General features: G+C 52.9%; 7 non-coding genes across 7 annotated transcripts; 3 read left to right on the top strand and 4 right to left on the bottom strand.

The window, feature by feature from the left end:
• Positions 1 to 109: 109 nt before the first annotated feature.
• TRNAN-GUU lies at positions 110 to 183 on the bottom strand. Its single transcript has one exon. It is a non-coding gene; the product is annotated as a tRNA-Asn (tRNA).
• Positions 184 to 1,770: 1,587 nt separating this feature from the next.
• Positions 1,771 to 1,842, top strand: TRNAM-CAU. Its single transcript has one exon. It is a non-coding gene; the product is annotated as a tRNA-Met (tRNA).
• A 767-nt stretch (positions 1,843 to 2,609) lies between these two features.
• TRNAN-GUU lies at positions 2,610 to 2,683 on the bottom strand. Its single transcript has one exon. It is a non-coding gene; the product is annotated as a tRNA-Asn (tRNA).
• A 765-nt stretch (positions 2,684 to 3,448) lies between these two features.
• Positions 3,449 to 3,542, top strand: TRNAI-UAU. The gene is made up of 2 exons: positions 3,449 to 3,486; positions 3,507 to 3,542. It is a non-coding gene; the product is annotated as a tRNA-Ile (tRNA).
• A 6,021-nt stretch (positions 3,543 to 9,563) lies between these two features.
• On the bottom strand, positions 9,564 to 9,636 carry TRNAK-UUU. Its single transcript has one exon. It is a non-coding gene; the product is annotated as a tRNA-Lys (tRNA).
• A 1,226-nt stretch (positions 9,637 to 10,862) lies between these two features.
• TRNAA-UGC lies at positions 10,863 to 10,934 on the bottom strand. The gene has a single exon. It is a non-coding gene; the product is annotated as a tRNA-Ala (tRNA).
• Positions 10,935 to 16,088: 5,154 nt separating this feature from the next.
• TRNAT-UGU lies at positions 16,089 to 16,161 on the top strand. The gene has a single exon. It is a non-coding gene; the product is annotated as a tRNA-Thr (tRNA).
• Positions 16,162 to 21,465: the final 5,304 nt, after the last annotated feature.

Below are 21,465 nucleotides of genomic sequence, written 5' to 3'. Positions count from 1 at the left end.
TCTTTGGACCACCAGCTGAAAGCACTGAGGCCAAGAGGCAGCAAAATGGGACCTTTGAGGCTCCCCCCACAGGCCTCAGGGAAGCAAGGAAGTAGCACGGGCTTAGCGTCGTCCCTGGGTGGGCTCGAACCACCATCCTTTCGGTTAACAGCCGAACGCGCTGACCCATTGCGCCACAGAGACATGGAGGGGCAAGGCTGTATTGAGCACAAAAGCCCGGAATCAGCTCAGGGTGCGGTATAGCACATGCATGCAGTGGTTAGCCAAGCAACAGCAAGGAACTGGACTGCTATGGAAGGAAAGTTCTGTGGGAAGGAACCGAAAAGAGCACCGGGGCTGTGGTACAGTGCTCGCATACACTTTCTTTGGCCTGTTTTGCTGGAAGAGTTAGCAGAGCGAGATTGTTAGTCACAGGTCAGTGGGTGGGTTTATGCAAATCCTGGACTCTTGGACAGGGGCCAGGGGGGCACACGACTTCTGTGGCACATGCACCACCTCTGCAACTAACGTTTGCTACCTCACTCCCTAACAACACACCTTTTACCTCTCAGGGGCAAAATACACCATGAAAGAGCTCTAATGGCATAAGCTTAGGGTGAGCAACTGCAGCACTAACAACAATTTGAAGAGATTCAAAACCGCCTCCGCCTCTGTCTCTGCCTTTCCACACCAGAGACAGCAGAAGGGACATCAGCAGCACCTGCAAGAGACCAACAAACATCCATTTCTACCTCCCTCCATGCGCTGCCGTTAGGAACCCCTACCCCTTAATGGTGAGTACTTTTCAGGCGAGGGTGACGCTCTCAGGCCTCAAATGCCAGGTACAGTTACTCTGTCCTTGATCCAAAATCAACAGGAAAATACACTGGATTACTCCTGCCCCAATAACAAAGAGACTGGGGATCCCGCAGCAGCTGAAATGACCGTTTGGACAAGCACTCCCATCATGCAATCCGGGGTGGGTGTTACCATGCAAATGACATCAGCCCCAAAAGGCCTTGACGACAGATCACCAACAGATGGCAGGGTTGACTTCATACTGACCCTGCTTCAACTAGATTGTGGCAAAGATTCCCAAACACCGAACGTTAAAACTCACCTAACGCGGGTCAATCCATCCTCATCGTCGTAACCGCTCGTTATACTCCACACCTGAACGTAGCCCTCATATGGACAACATACCCTCCTAACTCAGTGGCTGTACGTTAACCTTTTACCCCCAGTCAGGGCTATTGCAGATTATGTATTTTTTACGCCACCCCATTTTAAACCGAACTTTGCACCCCTTGGGTAAGCTGTACGTTGTTCCCTGAGCACCAGAAACTTCTACGCCGAAACTCTGTACCGTACACTTTTTTTTTCTTTGATCTTCATCTTAATAAAATGTTGACTTTTGTTCGAGATCCCAGCTCCTCTTCCTTTGCAAGGCGTGTGCGTTCGCTCCGCGTTTTACTCTGCTAATACGGCGGGGGGCGATTGAGCCAGAGGTGCTTGCCTGCTGCAGACATGGATCCAAGGCTGAACCTCGTCCCCCACAAGCGTAACTGAAAACAGTTTAAGAAGTGCTCCCGTCTCTGGCACTCAGCTACCCAGCTCCCAATGGGGTCCAAACCCCAAATAGATCCTTTTTACCCTGTAGAAGCTAGCTGTAAAATCCTGTAACCAGGGCAGCTGCCTAGTAGCCTGCGCATCTGCCTGCCAGAGCGAGGGCGTGTAAGGCACTAATCCGGATAGTGGCAGCTAGGTGGCAGGGGGAGAGTGTGAAGAAGCAGCAGAGTGGCGCAGCGGGAGCGTGCTGGGCCCATAACCCAGAGGTCGATGGATCGAAACCATCCTCTGCTACGTGTGCGCTTGTTTCTTTTCCCTCTGGGCCTTCAAGCGAGCGGGTGACCAGCAGAGCCCCAAGAGCCTAGGCCATGAGGCAAGAGGTGGCTGAGGCGAAGTGGCGGCCTGCCAGGGAGCTCCCTGGCACCTCTGGCTGCCTGGGCTGAAGGCAAGAGGCAGGCCTGGGCGTGGCGAGGGCCTCCTGTCCAGGAATGGTGCTGCAGTGCTTCCTGGTCCCCTTTTCCCACCCACACCGGCAGGCGGCTGCTGCGGAGAACACGAGGAGGCTCTGGGGCGCTAGGCAGCGCTGTGTGTGTGGCTGTCAGGAAAGAGCCGAGGCTCCCGACTCGACCTGCCATTGACTCGCGTGGCTCTGCGCGCTGTCAGCCGGGGCGGGGCGGGCCAGGCCGCGGACGTGACTCAGGCTTGGGCCGCATGGCCGTGCTTTCCTGACGAGGCATGAGGCAGGCCAAGAGCTTGCACAGCGTACAGGGAAGCGGGAGGGAGGTGTCTTTGAGCCGGCCTGTCGCCTCCGCTTCTCCCGTGCCGCTTGGGCGGAGGCGGGAAGGGAGCGAAATGTTCCCGGCTGAAAGTTTTTGTGCTCGGCTTTGAGGATTAAGCCTGAGCCTCCGGCACAGCTGCTGGCAGATGGGTTTCTGAATGGCATCCAGCCTGCTCTTTGGACCACCAGCTGAAAGCACTGAGGCCAAGAGGCAGCAAAATGGGACCTTTGAGGCTCCCCCCACAGGCCTCAGGGAAGCAAGGAAGTAGCACGGGCTTAGCGTCGTCCCTGGGTGGGCTCGAACCACCATCCTTTCGGTTAACAGCCGAACGCGCTGACCCATTGCGCCACAGAGACATGGAGGGGCAAGGCTGTATTGAGCACAAAAGCCCGGAATCAGCTCAGGGTGCGGTATAGCACATGCATGCAGTGGTTAGCCAAGCAACAGCAAGGAACTGGACTGCTATGGAGGGTTTTTTGCCCCACTTGCCCCCCCCCGGGTGTCCCTGCCTAAAAGTGGTGGCCACCAGAGCCCAAGCAGTAGCCCCACCCCTTCCACTTGAGGCCACGCCCCTGCACCACCCCCTCCCCAAGGCCCCGCTCCTACACTGCCTCATAGCCCAAGATCCTTCCTCCCGGTCACTGCTCTCCGTCCCCTCCCCACCCTCACTCACCCTTACGGTCTTTACAAAGTGGCAAGGCAGAGCCCTCCCATTTTTTAAAGTCCTGGGGTGTTGTTCCCCCCTGTTCCGGCACCCCTGGGGCCCTGCACTTCACACAGCTCTCCCTGATTTCAGCTGTTAGTGAGGGAGCCTCACTGCTAGCGCAGACTGGGCAGTTCCTTGCATGAGAGACACTGTCCCAAAGCAGGACTAATGCTTAGAGCTGGTTATCAGTGATTTCAGATCTGTTGGGCTGCAGCAAGACTCTCCATTGAGTCTTAATCAGCTCTGTTATTACACAGGGAAGAACAAAAGGGTCAAATGGTGCCTGGAACCCTTAAGAAGAATCCACCCCACCGAGTACAACACTTGTCGCTACCTGCTCTTAGCTCCACTGAGAATGTTTTGGGGTCACCCCTCGCCTGTATCAACCTAGGGGTTTTAGAGACTCACATCAGGTGCTCCAGTGGCGCAACTGGTTAGCGCACAGTACTTATAGGGCAGTGCTGAGAGGAGCTATGCTGAGGTTGTGAGTTCAAACCTCATCTAGAGCACTGGTTTTCATTAACCACATGGCATCACCCCCTCATTTGCCCCTGTGGAAAGTAGACTTCCAGCCCTGGGGACACTGAGGAGGGGAGGAATCAAAAATGCCCCCTTCAATTATTACCTCCTCTCCAGAGCGCAGATGAGAATCTACCATCCTTTCTCCCCCACCAGCCCCTGTGCCAGGATCCCTCAAGCAGAGCCTGGAGTCCTGCCCATCCTTGACCCCTGAGCCTGGAGGGAGAGGAGCAAGGAGCCATTGTCAGAGGGCTTTCCCTTCCCCTGCCCACTTCCCTGGCTCTTGTCACGCAGGCAGCAAGCAGCAAAAGACCAGAAGTCGGAAGCGCAGACAAAGGGATGTTTACTGGGGTTAGTTTCCAAGCAGGCAGATTCCGAAGCCCTTCACACCAGTCGGGCTTATCTCTATAGACCGACAGAGTCTGTTCCCCAGTGTCCCCTTTCCCAGCTCTGACACCACAGAGCGTTTACCCCACATCCCTACAGACAATTCTTTCCTGGGTGTCTGGCTGCTGAGTCCTGCCCACATGCTAAGGGTTTAGCTGACCGCTATATTTGGTGTCGGGAAGGAATTTTCCTCCAGGGCAGGTTGGCAGAGACCCTTGGGGGGTTTCACCTTCCTCTGCAGCGTGGGGCACGGGTCACTTGCTGGAGGATTCTCTGACCTTGAAGTCTTTAAACAACGAGTTGAGGACTTCGCTAGCTCAGACATAGGCCAGGGGTTTGTTATAGGAGTGGGTGGGTGAGAGTCTGTGGCCTGCGTTGTGCAGGAGGTCAGACTAGACGATCACAATGGTCCTTTCTGACCTTAAAGTCGATGAGTCTATGAGCTCTGACACTGCAGAGTGTTTACCCCACATCCCCCTTCCCAGCTGTGACACTGCAAAGCCTTGTCTGTGTCCCTGTTCCCCGTTCCCTATACCCATCCCCCCCGTTAGCATGATTCCAATTTCCTCTTCCACTTCCTGTCTGACCCCAGTTTATACAGTAATATTCTCAGCTAGACCTTAACCAGTCATTGTAACTAACCAATTCTAACCTATTGTAACAGAATTCTCTAACCAATTACATCCCACTCCCCTAATTAACTTACACCCAGCAAAATTAATTCTGCAGCAGACAGAAACAATTAGCGAACCAGACAGATTGACAATAGGAAAGTGGGGGCCAGAAAGCTAAACCCTACAGAAATGAGGGTTTCACAACCACAACCATTGAGAAGGGATTTCTTGCCAGACCGGATGCTCCCTTAAGATCTGTTTCGTTATCTGGTGGTGATGGGCACTATCGGGACAGGATCGTCTTCCTAACAGCCCAACCCCACCTTAGTTCAGTGTGACGGGTTTGGGAGGTGAGGATGGGACCGTTCGCTTCCCAGTTTATGGCTGCCCCTGCTACTTAGCCAAAGGCCTTCGCCTACAAACAAGGCTCAGACTCTCCGAGGGAGAGAAGGCCCAGACGCAGGCAAACTGGGATTTTGGGTCTTTCTTTTATAGCCCTGTCACTAGCTAAGTGATAAAAATACACCTGAGTTCTTAAAGTTTAGGCCTGTACAGGCAGCCTGAATATCTCTAGTCTAACAGCCATCGGTCCCTGTGGGAAAATGATCTATTCAGGGTTGTCCCTAGACATTTTGGTGCCCTACACGGCACCCCCGTCCCCCAGCCCGAGCTGGCAGAGCGGAGCAGGCTGGGGCCAGGTCACTCCACTTCCCGCTGCCCGGTAATTGCAGGGCAGGCCCGACCCCACACTCACGGGGCGTCGGGAAGTGGAGTGATCCGGCCCCAGCCTGCTGCACTCTGCTCCCAGCCTTGGAAGTTGGGGGGGAAACGCCCCCCCAGCACTCACCAGTGGCGCGGCTGGGAGCTGGTGGAGCAGAGCAGGCTGGGGCCAGGTCGTTCCACTTCCCACCGCCCAGTGAGTGCCGGGTGCGCCTGATCCCTCCTGCCGTCCACCGGGGTGTAGCTCAGGGGAAGGGGCGGAGTGGGGGGGGATGGGGTGGAGCAGGGGTGGGAAGAGGGGGGTGGGGGCAGACCAGGGGTGGGGGCTGTGGGGAAGAGGTGGAGCAGGGGCAGGGGCAGCTTTCCTGGCCGGCTCAGCCAGCCGGGGGATCGGGTTCCCCGCTGGAGCAGTACGCAGCTGCGCAGGGCACCGGGAAATTTGGGGCAATTTGGTGCCTCCACATTCCTTAACCAGGCAGCGTCCCTGTGGTGTGGGCTGTCTGCATAGGCCCTTTCTCAATCTTTCTCACCCTCTTGTCTCCAGTCTCCTGTGTCTCTGCTTTCTAAGCACAGACTCACTCTGGCTGTTCAGAGGAGGGGACGACCATGCCTATGCGTGGCCAGCAGACAGCGACAAAGACCCCCAGCCAGCCTGCTCCCTGCCATGCCAAACACCCACTGAAGGCCACCCACAGACCAGCATGTGGGGCGGCTGCTGATGCTCTGTGGCCAACATCAGACGATGGTAGGAAAGCAGGGCCAGCCCCCCTGGTGGGGCCTCTTACCGTTCCCACTCAAGGTGCTCACTTTGGCAGTGGGGCAGGAGATTTTACCCCGAGAGGCTTTTCCCCAGCTGGCGAGAAGCAGAGAAACACCCAGGCTCCCAAGGGGCTATGTAGCAAGTACCCTCCAGCACAGGGACAGGCGCACACTTGGAAGAGGGAAACTGCTCCACACACTAGCCCGGGCAGCCGCCCAGTTTCTTTGGCAAGTCAGGAAGGGCAAAGGTGAGACTGGAAGCACCTGGGGCTCATGCCCCAGCCTTTGTGACACCCACCCCCCAACTCCTTCCCAGGGCTCTAGCTGAAGCCAGAGCATTGGCCTGAGTGACCAAAAAGAGGTTCTAGCCCTGAAAGGAGTAGGATGTTCAGCCCAAAGGTAAAACTGCACAAGCACAAAGGGACTTGAACTCTTAACTGCCTGATTTAAAGTCAGATACCTTATCCATTAGGCCACGTGGTCACACTAGCAAATGCTCTCCAAGTACTTCTTTAGAGAAGACGGACACTGTGTTTCTCAGACAGGTCATCTACTGAGGGGGGTTGAGACTCTCTGGGCACAAGAAGTCGAGTTCCCAGCGAGATGTGAGACTTAATTCTATGGAGCCAGGTACAGGGCTTTGGCAGGGAGGCTCAGGCATGGGGGACTGGGGTGCAGTGGACGGACCGGCTGTCTAGGTGCGGAGATTTAGTTGCACTGAGGCACAGGAGGGAGGAGGAATCCCGCTGATGGTCAGTGGCTGTGCAGAAAAAAGGGTGTTGATTCCCCCATCCTAAATGGGCTGGTTGGCTTGACTCTTCTCTCTGCTGCAGAGCATGGTGGGGGCTGCAGCTCACCCCTCGTGGGGCAGGAGAGCACAGATGCAAGGTGCTGGGCTCAAATGCACCTGGAGGGCAGCTCCGGTGGGGTGGGGCAGGGCCTGTGGTTTACGTTCTGCGTTGCCTGGTGCTGGGCCATTGCACAATCCCCAGCCACGCCGCACAGCGCACCCCGAGAGGGGGCAGGGGGCCAAGCAGATGATCCAGCATGAGGGGGAGAGGATGTGTGGTTGGGGGAAAAAAGGCCTGTGGCTGCACTGGGGGAGTGCAGAGCAGGGGTGACACCCCAGAAACCTGCAGCAAAGGGATGGACAGGTGGGGTGGGTGGATAGAAATGGCAGTGAGCCTAAAAGGGGAGTGGGGGTCAGTGGTCAGAACAGGGAGGGGGCTGGGTGTTAGGACCTCTGGATTCTATTCCTGGCTCTGGGATCAGAGGTGGGTCTAGAGGTGGGAGCAGGGGGACTGGGAGCATCTTCCTAATACACAGGGTAGTTCTCGTCCCAGCTCGTGCGAGGGCGGAAAGCACCACCAGCCCCATTTCCTGGACGGGAGAAGAGAGGCTGAGTGATGTGCCCAAGGACACTCGGGAAGTCTGTGGCAGAGCACAGCATGTTTCTCCCCCTCCCCCGCCGGGGTCCGGCCTGTTAGTGGGTGGTGCAGGGGCGGGGTCTCAGGAGGAGCAGTGGGAGGGCGGGGTCTCAGGACAATGTGAGGGTGGGGTCATAGGGGCAGTGTGGGGGCGGGGACTCAGGGGGAAATGGGCAGTGTGGCACTGGGGACTTGGGGGAAGAGGCGCTGTGAGGGCAGGGTCTCGGGGCAAAGGGGAAGCATGTGGGTGGGGTCTCGGGGGAAGGGGCAATGCAGGGGCAGGGATTAGAGGGAACAGGTGCTGCAGGGGTGGGGTCTAGTGGGAATGTGAGGGCAGGGTCCCAGGTGAATGGGCGGTGCAGGCGCAGGGTCCCAGGGGGAAGGGGCGGGGTCCCAGGGGAAGGGGCGGTGCAGGGGCGGGGTCTCAGGGGAAGGGGCGGTGCAGGCATGCGGTTCCAGGGGATGGGGCGGTGCAGGGGCGGGGTCTCGAGGAGAAAGGGAAGCTCAAGGGCGGGAACTCGGGGAAGGGGCCATGTGGGGTGGGTCCTTGGGGAAAGGGTGCAGGGAGGGGTGTATTGGGGGCAATGTGGGAGTGGGGAGTCGGGGAAGGGGCAGAGTGAGGGTGGGGTGCTGGGGAAAAGGGGCAATGCGAGGGTGGTGCCTTGGAGGAAGGGACGGGGCGGGGCAGGACTTCAGGAAAGGGGCAGGGATTAGGGGAACAGGCGATGTGAGGGGGACCTTGGGGTTAGGGGTAGCGTGAGGGCAGGACCTCGGGGGTGGGAGCAGGTCTTTGGGGAAAGGGCAGAGTGATGGGGGCAGGAGCAGGGCTTTGGGGCGGGGCGGGGCAGGACCTCAGGGAAGGGGGCAGGGGCAGGGCTTTGGGGAAAGGGGTTTGGCAGGGGCAGGGCTTTGGGGAAGGGCACAGCGGGGGGCAGGGCTTTGGGGGAAGGGTGGAGCGAGGGGGGCGGGGGCAGGGCTTTGGGCTTTGACCTGCTCTCCAGCTGAGCCACCACTGAAAATTGAAAAACAAAACAGTAGAACCGTACAAGGCTTCAAAGCCCACCAGGCCCAACCCCCCTTCTAATACAGCAGAAAAGCCACAGTTCTCCTGACTAGGTAGGGACGTCCTATGGCCCCACAAGAAGTGGAAGGCCATCGTGTTCGGTCTCAGCAGCACTCGTGGAGCAGGGGGAAACACATGGCTGAGGAAATTCCCCACAGATGGGTCTTGAGCATGACAACCTTGTAGGTAATGACAAGGTCCACTTACGCCACCGGCTGAGCCACTCCTCACAGGCCAGCAACCATTTCTCCCAGTTCGCGTTCTCCACCTCAACCCCAACCGAATGCTAGAAGGCCCAGCCATCAACCTGCCCACTCTTGCAGCCCTCCCCTTCCGCCCTGACTGATAGGGGGGAGCATTGAGCCTCCCTCCCTTAGGCCCTTCAGCATCCCTAGGGAACACCAACACCGCCCAAGTGACTTTGGGCCAGTAGGTGAACCAATAGGGCTGCCTGCTAGGCCAGGCTGCAGCCCAGCTTCAGGACTCACAGGAAATGGAGCTCGCATCCCTACCTACAGGACTCCAGGCATGGCCAGGCTTCTGGATCAAACATCCCCTCTTGTGCTCAAGTCACAACAGCTAGCGGGTGAAAGACAGGCTTTCATGGCATTGGAGAGAGCAAGATAGAGCCTTGGAAGACCCAGCAGGGTTTGTGGCACAGGAATTGTCCTCAGATCCCACCGAGACTTCAGCTCAGATTGCAGGATTCAAAGTCCCGAGTGCTGCCCTTACACCATGGGACCAATAGGGAACCCCCAGACCTCTGCTGAGCTCTGGTGAGGATGACCCTGTGGGGGCAGCCCTGCATTTGCTCACCAAGTTGTCATGCAGCAGTTTGCTGCACCTCCCAGAGGCCTTTCTTAATCCAGACTGTGAAAGGCCAGTGGGCATGTGAGGAAGTTTTCCCTTCAGTCCCAGGCAGTACATGGCCCTTCCTAGTGAAAGGTGAATTCCTGGGGGAAAAAAGTGATTCAAATAACATCCTAGAGAGATGCCTTCATCAGTTCTGGGGGAAATATCCAACAGGGAAAGGTTACTTTTCACCTGACCAGGGACTTGAACCCTGGACCCTCAGATTAAAAGTCTGATGCTCTACCAACTGAGCTAGTCAGGCTCATGCTTCAAAGAAGCAAATTTCGTGCAGAAGAGAAACTAATCAAGAAAATGAGAGCAGGAAACAATACAGAAAACTTGCTACTCTGGCTCTCTTAGCAGTCCTAGCCCCAGCCTGCTCCTCCATCCGGTGCCCTGAGGCCTTATTCTTTTTTTAGTTAAATAACAAATCCAGGAGAAAACACAGTTATACAAAGCAAAACAAAATCACAAACAGAAATGCCATTGGAAATACAAAAATAAAAAAGGAAAATGCAAACTACATCACTTTATCATGTCTGGGCCATTCCTGTATCGAGAGCACCCGCGAAGGTCCCTGTGTGCTTACGAGAAACCTGGAGGAACTCATACCACAGCCTGAACATGAAACTCAACTGCTCCCAGGTGCCGCAGTAAAACCCTTTCCCTGCTGTGACGTTGCACTCCATAGGATTTTATGAAAATATGCTAATGAGTGTGAATATAAAGTGACTGGACTATGCTTCATGCAAAAGGTCTCTTGTAAGGTATCATTACAAAGCTTATAATCTACGATGTGTGTTCATCCTATTTGTATGAACCAATCATTCTTGGATCTGAAACTAGAAATATGAACTATAACTCTGAGGTCCTGTTGTAATGATGCAAAGTGAGGGCCATTAACAGTGGTTTGGACTCTTGATGGCTCCCATTAACCAGGACAATTGACTGGAGATGGTTCTGTCCTGCACCATCCCTGAGTCAGGCCAGGAAGAATGAAGGCTTGGGGGTCTCACGGGATATGTGACCATGTCACCTGGTACAGGAATCCATCTTAAACCTGGGGCTTTTCCTCAGGAGAGAGACAAAAAATTCCTGCCTTGTACCAAAGCTGTATAAGGGGGTGGAACTGAACAAACATGGCTGCAGTCATGAGACATCCCCAGCTACCACCTGAGCTGGAACAAGGACTACACCAGGAGAAAAGATTGGGCCCAGACTAGAAATAAGTCTAGTCTTTGCCTCTCAGTCTGTGCAGATGGGACCTTTCCCTCCAGTGCTGGAGGATTCTCCCTTCTCATCTACCCTTGTTCCAGGCAACACAACTGGTGGGAATCTTAAATGTACAGAGAAGACTTAGGAGCAGAACCGCCCCGACCTTCCATGCAATTGGCACTTATCCATCACTGAGCAGGATTGAAACTCCTGCAGGGAGACTGCTGGGCCACATCCTCTGGGCAGGAGCAAAGCAGCAGGGTGAAAAGAAATTGGAGATGCTGGGGATTGAACCCAGGACCTCATACATGCAAAGCATGTGCTCTACCACTGAGCTACATCCCCAGATTGGCTGTATGTGCTCTAGGTTACACTCAGAGCCCTCCTGTTTCCAGAGCACCTAGTGGCCTAAAAGCAGCATGGGGGACACATTCCCTGCTCTGAGGCCAAACTTGCTGTCCTGGAGGTTGCTGGTTCTTAGGGTCACTTTGCAGCAGGGCCAGATTCGATGTGTGGGGCAGAGAGAGTGGGTGCCTTGGGCTCAGGGTGCAGAGATACACTCAGCCCTCTCCCCTGCATTGGGTGAGGGGTGCTGCCACCTCCTGCTGGAAGGTAATGTGTCTGGGGGGGGGGGCACTGTGAGTCGTTCAACACCTGACCCTGCTGGCAGAAGTGCTGTGGGGAGCTCCAGGTGTTTCTAGGATCTGCTATTGCCACCTGCCTGTGAAGTCCAGCTTTCCCCAACACATTCACTGCGGTGCAATTGGGTCACTGTTTCCATGGCTGAGCAGCAAAGAATCACTCCCAGTTTCCCTTCTATCTGCGGCAGGATTAGCCTGTGTCAGTGGTTAATGAGGTGGCTCTTGTTGTAAATTGTTATTCATTCCCCACCTTGACAATTCACACCATCCCTTTCCCATGCAAGATTCCCAGCACATCAGTGATCCTGGTAGTGGGGGTTGGGTACTGAGATTTTCAAGGTTCTTTTCCCCTCCACCTGGAGTGAACTCACCTTTTCCCCCAGCTGAGACAATCCATGAAATAACAACAGGGGCATAAAGAAAGAGGGGAGGGAACATCTCACGGCCAGGGCTGGATGTGCCCAGGGCCCCCGGCTTGTCCATTGTTTCCATGGAATTTGGCCCCCTGCTTTGCACAAGGGACAGAGAAAGATCTTGCTGTTCCTGTGTCTGTGCAAGGAACATTGTGCTTCCCTAGGAAAGAGAGGCGGGAAATGGCCCCATGGTGGGACAATAGCCTCAGGATTAAGACCTAAGGATTTAGGCTGAGAACTGATAGAACTGCACTTATCTGGGATTTAACAAATTATCTTCCATGGAGCAGGGCCAGATCCAGTGTTTTTGCCCCCACAGTGGAAAAAAAAATAAAAAAGCTGCAGCTCTACCTCTGCCGCTTTTGGCCTCAAGTCCTTCCCTCTGAGAGGGATGAATTGCTGCTGAAGCCTCCCCTTTTCATTGACCGCCCCGCTGTGCTGGTGCCCGGAGCTGGCCCTGCCATAGAGACACTGGGAAGATGGGGGAATCAGGAAAAAAAAGTGGATTTATTTACATTGCAAGTGAAGAATAACTGAAGCAGTTTTGGTTTAAAGTCACTTTTCCCTGACTGGGAATTGAACCCAGGCAGTGAAAATGCCAAATCCTAACCCCTAGACCACCAGGGAGGTGATAATGTTATTTTTCTTCTCGCTTATGTTACACTTTCTTAGGCTACTTTCTAGCCAATTTCTGAAGCTGCTCCATTGTCCATTCCCTGAGGGGCTAAGAGCAGAGAACCCCTGTGCTCAGGGTCACAACCTCAGCCCAGCCCAAGCCACTGAAAAAAACTCAAATGATGCTTCAGCTTCCTCCAGCAGGATCACAGAGCAACACAAAGAAAACCCAGCAGGAACAATCCTCCTCTGCCTTCATTTACCCCATTGCAACCCTCTCAGCAGCCCACTCTTGCGGGAAGGACACTGAGCTGATAGGAGCTCTGGCACAGAGACCAAGGGAGGGGTGTTGCTCCCCCTCGCTGTGAGCTGATCACATTCTGACTCTGTGTAACGGGGCTCTGAGCTTTGCCATCTTGTGAGTTCTGAGTGCTGAGCCCCCCGGACCCTTCTGCTGGGAGCATGGGGATTGCACAACCGCTGCAAGCCCTTTTCCCATCTCCTTGTCCTCCTCGGCTTCCCCAGACCTTCCCCACAAATGGTTCTATCAGGCACTGGAGGGATCTAAGGACCTGCAGGTTTCCCGAACCCACCTCTTAAGGAAAACAGTGATTCCCTTCTCTGACACTCCTGGGCCTGGGCTTCTTTTGAGTTTTTCCCGAGGGGGCCTGATTCCCTGTTAAAATGTGTGTGTGGCACCAGCTTGTCTGCCCTGTCTCTGGGAGCTGAGAAACTTTTTCAGACTCTCCCCCACTAGAGGAGTCCAACAGCACCTCCCCTTGGTGGGAGAATCCTAAATTCCACCCTTTCACCCTGGTTACTCTGACCAGCTGATGGCGACAGCATGCTAAATCAACCCCAGCTCTCTGGTCTAAAAAGCAGCATTTAACCAGCCTTGTGACAGCTCCGGTTTGCTCACTGGAGACATAACGAACCAGGAAAGAAGGCAAATGTCAGACAGGGAACCTCAGCTCACAAATAAACACACTCAGGCTCCTTCTACACTGCGACTATTCGAATCTCCACCATATCATTGCAATAGCAGGGGTCAGGATTTCTCTGGGGCACTGAAATGTTTCAGGGAGTTGGTGTGTGAGCTCAGCCTTGCATTCCATCCCTGATGTTTCATGGACTAACAACAGCAGCAGAAAGAAAGAGCTGAGCCAATATCTCACTGTCAGAGGTGAAGGTGGTCACGTCCCCTCTGTCTGACCATCGCCATTGCAGGAGAGAAGGTTTCAATACAATTGAATGCCCAGGCTCAGACAAGAGACACAGGGAGGTTTTGCTGTTCATGGATCTGTGCAAAGGAAATTGTGTCTCTGTGTGAAATTTAAGCGGGAAATGAAACGTCCACATGGTGGCCCAATGCCCTAAGGAATGTGGGTGATGGACTCTGGCTGAGAAATGATTTAACAGGAATTTGTATCAATGTATTGCCCTGATTAAAATCTATGGCTGTAAGGCAGCCACTGTTGTTAGTACTTGAACCTGCGTGGAGACACCCGAGTGGGTGTCAAGTCCATTACCTTAACGAGGCGTAGTTGAATATTTTGTCAAGATCCAAATTTCTTGGTCAAGGTCTAGTCAATGTCTAGATGCCAGAGAAAATAATACACTGATGATAATAAGAAGAATATAGAAAGATTTTGCAGTCACTATAGGCATAATTATGATGATTGTTTTGTGTTTCACTCTTTATATCTGACACCATCACTGCCTTTCCCTTTAGTCTTGTAGTTTACCAAGGGTAAAACTAAACATCTCTTCAGATACAAGGGAGTGTTTGTGTTCATTCCTGTGAGCTACACAGGGGCTTGATGTAGCTGCTTTCAATCCTCCAGCTCCGCCGGGATAAGTAGCATTTCAGGCTGCCACTGAACAGAAGAAGGGAGATTATTTTTTGATAGATTATGCCTCCTCTTAAAGGTGTTTGTCTGGCTGGCAGTCCTGGTTCCCAGGTCTCTCCTGAGGGAAGAAAGTTTCTGTGCAAAATACTAAAACTTTTAAGAAGAGAGGAGGGAAAGGCCATGGCCACATGATGGGGCCAGTATGTACCACAACATGGTTCTTTTATGTGGGATGGCTCTGAACACTGACTGATCTCCACTCCCTTGTGTTTGAAGAGATGTTTAGTTGGGCACTTAGGAGGCTGAAGCAATTTTATGGATGGTGACACTACGATTGAAGGGTTATTTAATGTTGTAAAAATTGTTAAAAACACTGAGCTTCAACTGGAACTGCCTGTTATTAAAGGCTGGTTTCCCCAAGTCAGTTCCATAAGCTCTGCTAGAAACACCCTGGGTTCGCTCCTGCCTCGGTGGGAACTGGAGGGAATCGTCCCCTGCTGCCCTTGGCTCCAGGCTGGTTTTTCTGGGGAGGGGACGTGGAATTGATTTGTTTGCTGTTGAGATGGGAGCCAGGCCAGTTCTCAGGGAATGAGAACTCCCAATATCGTCCCAGCTCAAAGCTGCCCTGTCCCAGCCTCTGTTCCCCTGGGTGCCCTGCGTGTTTGACTCTAGAGCAGGCCGGGAGCAGCAGCTGAGGCAGAGGACAGCCTGGGCCGGGCAGATGCTAGGAGCAGAGCACCAGAGGCCTCTACTGGCTCCCTCCTCAGCAGCAAACAATCAGTCCCCACCCGCACCCCGGGACAGCAGCCTGGAGCCAAGGGCAGTGCCCAGTGGGGGTTTCTCTTTTTCCTCTTCCTGGGGTGAGCAGGGACCTGGGGGTGTTTCTAGCAGGGCAGTTGGAACTGAATTGGGGAACCAGCTTTTAATAACAGGCAGCTCAAGTTCAGACTAATTTTGTTACAATTTTCTTTATAATGTAAAATAATTCAAAAGTAAGGGCAGGAATGATTGGAACTCTTTTCTCCCGGGCATAGAAAAGAAACGGCTTTTTGGCTTTTCATGGTACGGGAGTCAGGTTCGTTCACTGTTCAGAAGCAACATGCTCAGAAGCCTGTTGTGTTTCATTTCTCAGGTTCTGCTGCCATCATGTAGCCATTTCCTTCCCTTCCTTTCTGTCCAAAGCGCAGAGCCCAGTCCCTCCAGGGAGAGAAGGACGTCTTTCATCTTTCCTTCCTCAACATCCCCCTTCTCTGGAGAGCCCTTTGCTGGGGTCTGGGTGAGGAACAGCCGTTTCTGAGGATTAATTTCACACCATATTTGGTGTTGATATATAGATTTTACAGCCAGACTAGATCACTAGGTACCTCTGCTCTGACCTGATTCAGAACAGAGTCCAGAGAATTTTACCCAGTGACTCCTACACCCACCCCAAGATCTTCTGGCTGAACGAGGAGGGTTCATTCAGAAAGTCATCGTGTTTGGATGTAAAGGTGGGAAATGATGGGGAAATTGGCCCCTCTTTCAAGTTTAAATGTTGTAACTTCTACATCTAGACCAGGGTGGCCAACCTGAGCCTGAGAAGGAGCCAGAATTTCCCAATGTAACTGCCAAACGTGCACCTTTGTATGCAACTACTGAGTCAATTGTGAACCTTCCCATCATTATCATTATCCCTGTGAAATGATGATGGTGATGGACCCTGGGCTCTGTATCCCAGAGTGCCCTGGACGTCTACAGGTTGCATTAGCCAATCCAACCATTTGGCACTTGCAGATGGGCACCTCTGTATTGTGCCTGAGTCTTGTACAGCTACGAGAGGCTGGTAGATGCTGATATTTTCCCGTCTTTTTAACCAGCGCTAATACCAGGCCAGGCCAGAGCTGGGAAGAGAGAGAGAGCAGCAGGTTTCTCCTATTGTTTCCCACTCGCTTTTTCTTGACTAGCTTCACCTCTGCACCAACTTGCACTTTTCCTATATAAGCCTGGCTAGCTCAGTTGGCAAAGCATCAGACTTGTACTCTGAGGGTCCAGGGTTCAAATCCCTGGTCAGGTGATAAATTTCTCTCTGTGGTTGTGAAAATCTGACTTTTTGGGGTCTTCTTTGGTGTTACTCTTTGTCTTCAGGATTTTGCCTTTCCTAAGAAGGGCCTTGGTGGTGGGGGGATTGAAGGAGCAACTCCTTGACATCCTCTCTGTCCTTGCAGGCTGGAGGAATCAAGGCCTCTGGGCATAGAGCATGTTCCTCCCCTGCACACACAAACACACAGAATATCCCTAAGGAATTAGAATCACCTGCTTCCTTCCCCTTTCCTGCTGGATCCCCAAATGAGGATGCTCTTCAGCCCAAACCCATGTCCCCTCTACTCCCAGTGCCCTTTAATCCCAACCCTCAGTCCCTCCTATGCTCACTGCTCCTCACTCCCAACCAGAGCCTGCTCCTCTTCACCCTTCTCCTCTGTCCCAACTCACAGCCCCCTCCTATTCCCAGTGCCCCTCAATCCCAACCCACAGGCCCCTTCTCCTCACGCTGCTCCTCAATCCCAACCCACAGCTCCCTCCTTCCCTCCAGCAGCAGGTGCTTCAGATCCCCTCAGGGAGATTTTCTTGTGTATGAGTCTGCATGTGGATTTTACGGTATGTTGGAAATAGGTTGGGTTGCTTGCCAAAATGATCACTTTTGGCTGGTGTTGGATTCCCAGTCTCCTTGTTATTGGGGCAGGAGAAACAAAAGGTTGTTATCCTTGATGTGTGAATCAAGGACTCAACCCTGGGTGTAAACTAAATGAGCTGCCTACAGATTCTGGCAGCCACAATGAGCATTTGGTGCGAGAGCTCAGACCTGCCCCTGTCCCAGAGGAAGGGGGTCATCCGTGAGGGGCTTGGACCACAGACCTATCAGCTCTTAACTCCCAAACTTTCAGTAACTCTATTATCAGTGCCAGTGAGTGTAATTTAAACCATAAGAAAAACCACACTGGGCTAGATCAAAGGTCCATCTAGCTCTGAATCTTGTTTTCTGACGGTAGCCAATACCAGGTGCTCTAAAAGCATCTCAACAAGGCACCCCTGGGAGTTGAACCCAGGATCTCCTGTTTACAAAACAGGTACTTTAACCAGCTAAACCATGGTGCCTGCCTGTAACTAAAGTACAGTCTCTGTTCACACCTGACTCCCTGCATCTGCATCTGCATCTCCACCTAGGCCTGACAAGCTTTGCTTGTGTCTGGATTCTGCAAAGCAGAGGAGCAGGTGACATTTTCCTTGCAAGCTGTCTCTGTGTGTGAATCTTTGGCCAGATCTGCACTACAAAGTTATTTCAGCAGAATTATATTGCTCAGGTGTGTGAAAAACACACAACGCTCCCTCGGTCAGCAGCTTGTGGCTGGTGCACACACTGCAATGCAAGGTCTGGCGAAAAAACTGCCCTGTTTTGGTGGCAAAATAAAACCACCTCGATGAGAAGCCTAGAGCTTTGTGCAGCAAACTTACAGTGGCAGAGTGTCAGTGTAGATGCTGCTGTTCATTATATCACCATAACTGGCCTCTGCCAGTATCCCACAATGCCCTCTGTGAACTCGCCTGCCCTGCATTCCTGCTACAGAGCCATGGGCCCCTCCCCTTTCATCGCTCTGGGAAGTTCTGACAGCTGAGCCTGCTGCTCTGCTCCGGCAGCCAGGAGCAAATCACTGCCGTGGATGCTGCTCTCTCCCGCCCTGCGAACATAGAGCAGGGTGGCGGGAACTTCCTTACAGTGGGGGGGGGCACCGGCATCCGAACTGTGACACCCCTTCCTTCGAGGAGGCTCTTACCTTCTAAACAGGGATGGCTGGTCTCTAGTAAAATCACTAAAAGGGAAGGAGAAAACTCGAAAGAGGTTCCTCCTGGCGCTCACGTCCGTGAACCCGAATACTCTCTCAGTCCTCAGAGACAGACCTGGAGAAGGAGACTTGCTGAAGCAAAGCCACAGGGGTCTCTGAGGTTTCCCTGGCCCCTCACCCCTGTCCTGCCTGGCTGAAGTCAGCATCTCTCTGTGAGGTCACCACCTCCCCACCACCTTGGACCAATAGTCTGAGGTCCTGCAAAAGGCCTTTGTGATGTCACTGCCACACCCCTCCCTTGCTGTGCTAATGTCCTGCCTCTGGTCAGGCACTTTGGAGGCTTGATCACCCCACTCAAGGAGCGTTCGTTCTAGGAAGCAAGCCGGCTAGACAGTAAAACATCAGATGCTGCTCCCAATGCTACACTCAGTTTTTCAGAAATTAGTCGACTTTATGGCCAGAAGAGACCATTAGAGCATCTAATCTGACCCCCTGCATATCACAGGCCTCCTGTATGACGCAAGAGCTACTTTTGGGGCAAACACATTCCAGAAAGGCATCAAGTTTTCATTAAATGACATCAGGAGATGGAGAATCCACCACTTTCCTTGGTAGCTTGTTCCTGCGGTGAATCATCCTTGCTGCTGAATATTTGTGCCTTAGTTGTAATATGATTTTGTGTCTTTTCACCTTCCAGCCATTAGGTCTTCTTATGCCTTTCTCTGCTCGATTAAAGAGCCCTTTAATAGCTAATCTTTTCTCTCCGTTAAGGTCCTTCAACACTTCAATGAAGTCACCTTTCAATCTTCTTTTGATAAGCTAAACAGGTTGAGCTCTTTCAATAGCTCACTAGAAGGCATTTTTCTCCAGCCCTCAGAACATTTGGTGGCTCTTTGCTGCCCCAGCTCCAATTTCACAACATCTTTTTCAAATGAGGACACCAAAACTGGAAGCAGTATTCCAGTATCAGTCTCACTGATGCCATGTCACCTCTTGTGACTTTATTGACATAATCTGTAACTGTACAGATCATCATTGCGACCACTGTTCTATATTTGCAGACAATATTGTAGAAAGGTTGTCGTGTAAGGGGTCTATGGAGAGGTTCTGATTGGCTGATTATAATGATGCTATCTCTAGATGTGTATCATTTTTGTAATTGATGTTATGAATATTGACTCTATGCTGCCCGTACTTCAAACTTGTGCTCTGCTTCCGGGGAACACCCCAGCCAGACAATTTGGTGTCAGTTCTGCCTAGCCTGCTTGATGGCCCATTAAGGACCATCAGCTATACAATCGACCCATTGAGAGAAAGCAGATACACCTTGTTACTCAGCAAGGTACGCAGGGACCTGCCTATGGACAGAACTCAGGTAGAGCTCCAGTTGACTGCAGCTTTTTAATTTTTTTTTCCACTTGGGGCGGCAAAAACGCTGGATCTGGCCCTGCTCCATGGAAGACAATTTGTTAAATCCCAGATGAGTGCAGTTCTATCAGTTCTCAGCCTGAGCCCTTAGGTCTTAATCCTGAGGATATTGTCCCATCATGGGACCATTTCCCTCCTCTCTTTCATACAGAAACACAATTTTCCTTGCACAGACACAGGAAGAGCAAGATCTTTCTCTGTCCCTTGTGCAAAGCAGGGGCCAAATTCCATGGAAACAATGGACAAGCAGGGGGCCCTGGGCACATCCAGCCCTGGCTGTGAAATGTTCCCTCCCCTCTTTCTTTATGCCCCTGTTGTTATTTCATGGATTGGCTGGGATGGGGGAAAAGCTGAGTTCACTCCAGGTGGAGGGGAAAAAGGACCCTGAAAATCTCAGGCCCCAACCCCTGCTACCAGGATCACCGAGGTGCTGGGGATTTGAGTAGGAAAGGGACTGTGTGAATTGTCAAGGTGGGGAATGAATAACAATCTACAACTAGATCCACCTCATTAACCACTGACACAGGCTAATCCTGCTGCAGCTAGAAGGGAAACTGGGAGTGATTCTTTGCTGCTCAGCCATGGAAACAGTGACCCAATTGCACCGCAGTGAATGTGCTGGGGAAAGCTGGACTTCACAGGCAGGTGGCACTAGCAGATCCTAGAAATACCTGGAGCTCCCCCCACCACTGCTGCCACCAGGGTCAGGTGTTGAGTGACTCACAGCGCCCCTCCCCTCCCATTATCTTCCAGCAGGGGGTGGCAGCACCCCCCACCCAATGCCGGGGAGAGGGCTGAGTGTATCTCTGCACCCTGAGCCCAGGGCACCCACTCTCTCTGCCCCACACATTGAATCTGGCCCTGCTGCAAAGTGACCCCTAAGAACCAGCAGCCTCCAGGACAGCAGATTTGGCCCTCAGAGCAGGGAATGTGTCCCCCATGCTGCTCTTAGGCCACTGGATGCTCTGGAAACAGGACAGCTCTGAGTGTAACCTACAGCCCATCTGTGGATATAGCTCAGTGGTAAAACACATGTTTTACATGTATGAGGCCCTGGGTTCAATCCCCAGCATCTCCAGGTTCTTTTTTTTCACCCTGCTGCTTTGCTCATGCCCAGAGGGGATGTGGCCCAGCAGTCTCCCTGCAGGAGTTTTAATCCTGCTCAGTGAGGGGTAAGTGCCAATTGCATGGAAGGTCTGGGGGGGTTTCTGCTCCTAAGTCACCTCAGTACATGTAAGATTCCCACCCGCTGTGCTGCTTGGGACAAGGGTGGATGAGAAGGGTGAATCCTCCAGCACTGGAGGGAAAGGTCCCATCTGCTCAGACTGAGAGGCAAGGAAACAGAGGGGCAGTCAGTGCTCAGAGAGGAGAGAGGTCAGTGATTTACACCCACCAGGGACACTGTCTTTTTGAGTATCACAGGGGTAGCTGTGTTAGTCTGGATCTGTAAAAAGCGACAGAGTCCTGTGGCACCTTATAGACTAACAGACGTACAGGAGCATAAGCTTTTGTGGGTGAATCCCCACTTCCTCAGATGAATGTAGTGGGAATTCTGTGCCTGGCTAGCCAACTACAAAAGCAATTTCTCCTCCCTTGGTGTTCACACCTCAGCTGCTAGAAGAGGGCCTCATGCTCCCTGATTGAACTAACCTCCTTATCTCTAGACTGATTCTTGCCTGCATATTTATACCTGCCCCTGGAAATTTCCATGACATTCATCTGACAAAGTGGGGATTCACCCACGAAAGCTTATGCTCCAATATGTCTGTTTCTCTGTAAGGTGCCACAGGATTCTTTGTCTTTCTGAGGCGAGTGCAGCTTGCTTGGGATGGTGCTGACGATGGATAGAAAAAAGGCTGGAGTCAATGACAGATGAGACCACAGAAGGGGAAGGGGAATGGCAGCCCCACAGAAGGTCCTGGGTGCTCAGATGCCCCAGTTATTGCACCCTGGCCTGTCACAGAGAGAGAAAAGACACAGAGGGACCCTGCCGCCCTACAGTGATCCCATGGACAAGAACCTGGCTGGGAGTGGGGTGAAGGTTCCCTGTGGGCAAAGGGGAGCTGAAATCCCTCAGTGTCCTGGAATTTAAGCAATGGAAGCTTCAAACC

Source organism: Mauremys reevesii, linkage group 12 (assembly GCF_016161935.1).
Source record: "Mauremys reevesii isolate NIE-2019 linkage group 12, ASM1616193v1, whole genome shotgun sequence".
Taxonomy (NCBI): Eukaryota; Metazoa; Chordata; order Testudines; family Geoemydidae; genus Mauremys; species Mauremys reevesii.
This window is presented reverse-complemented; position numbering and strand designations above follow the sequence as displayed.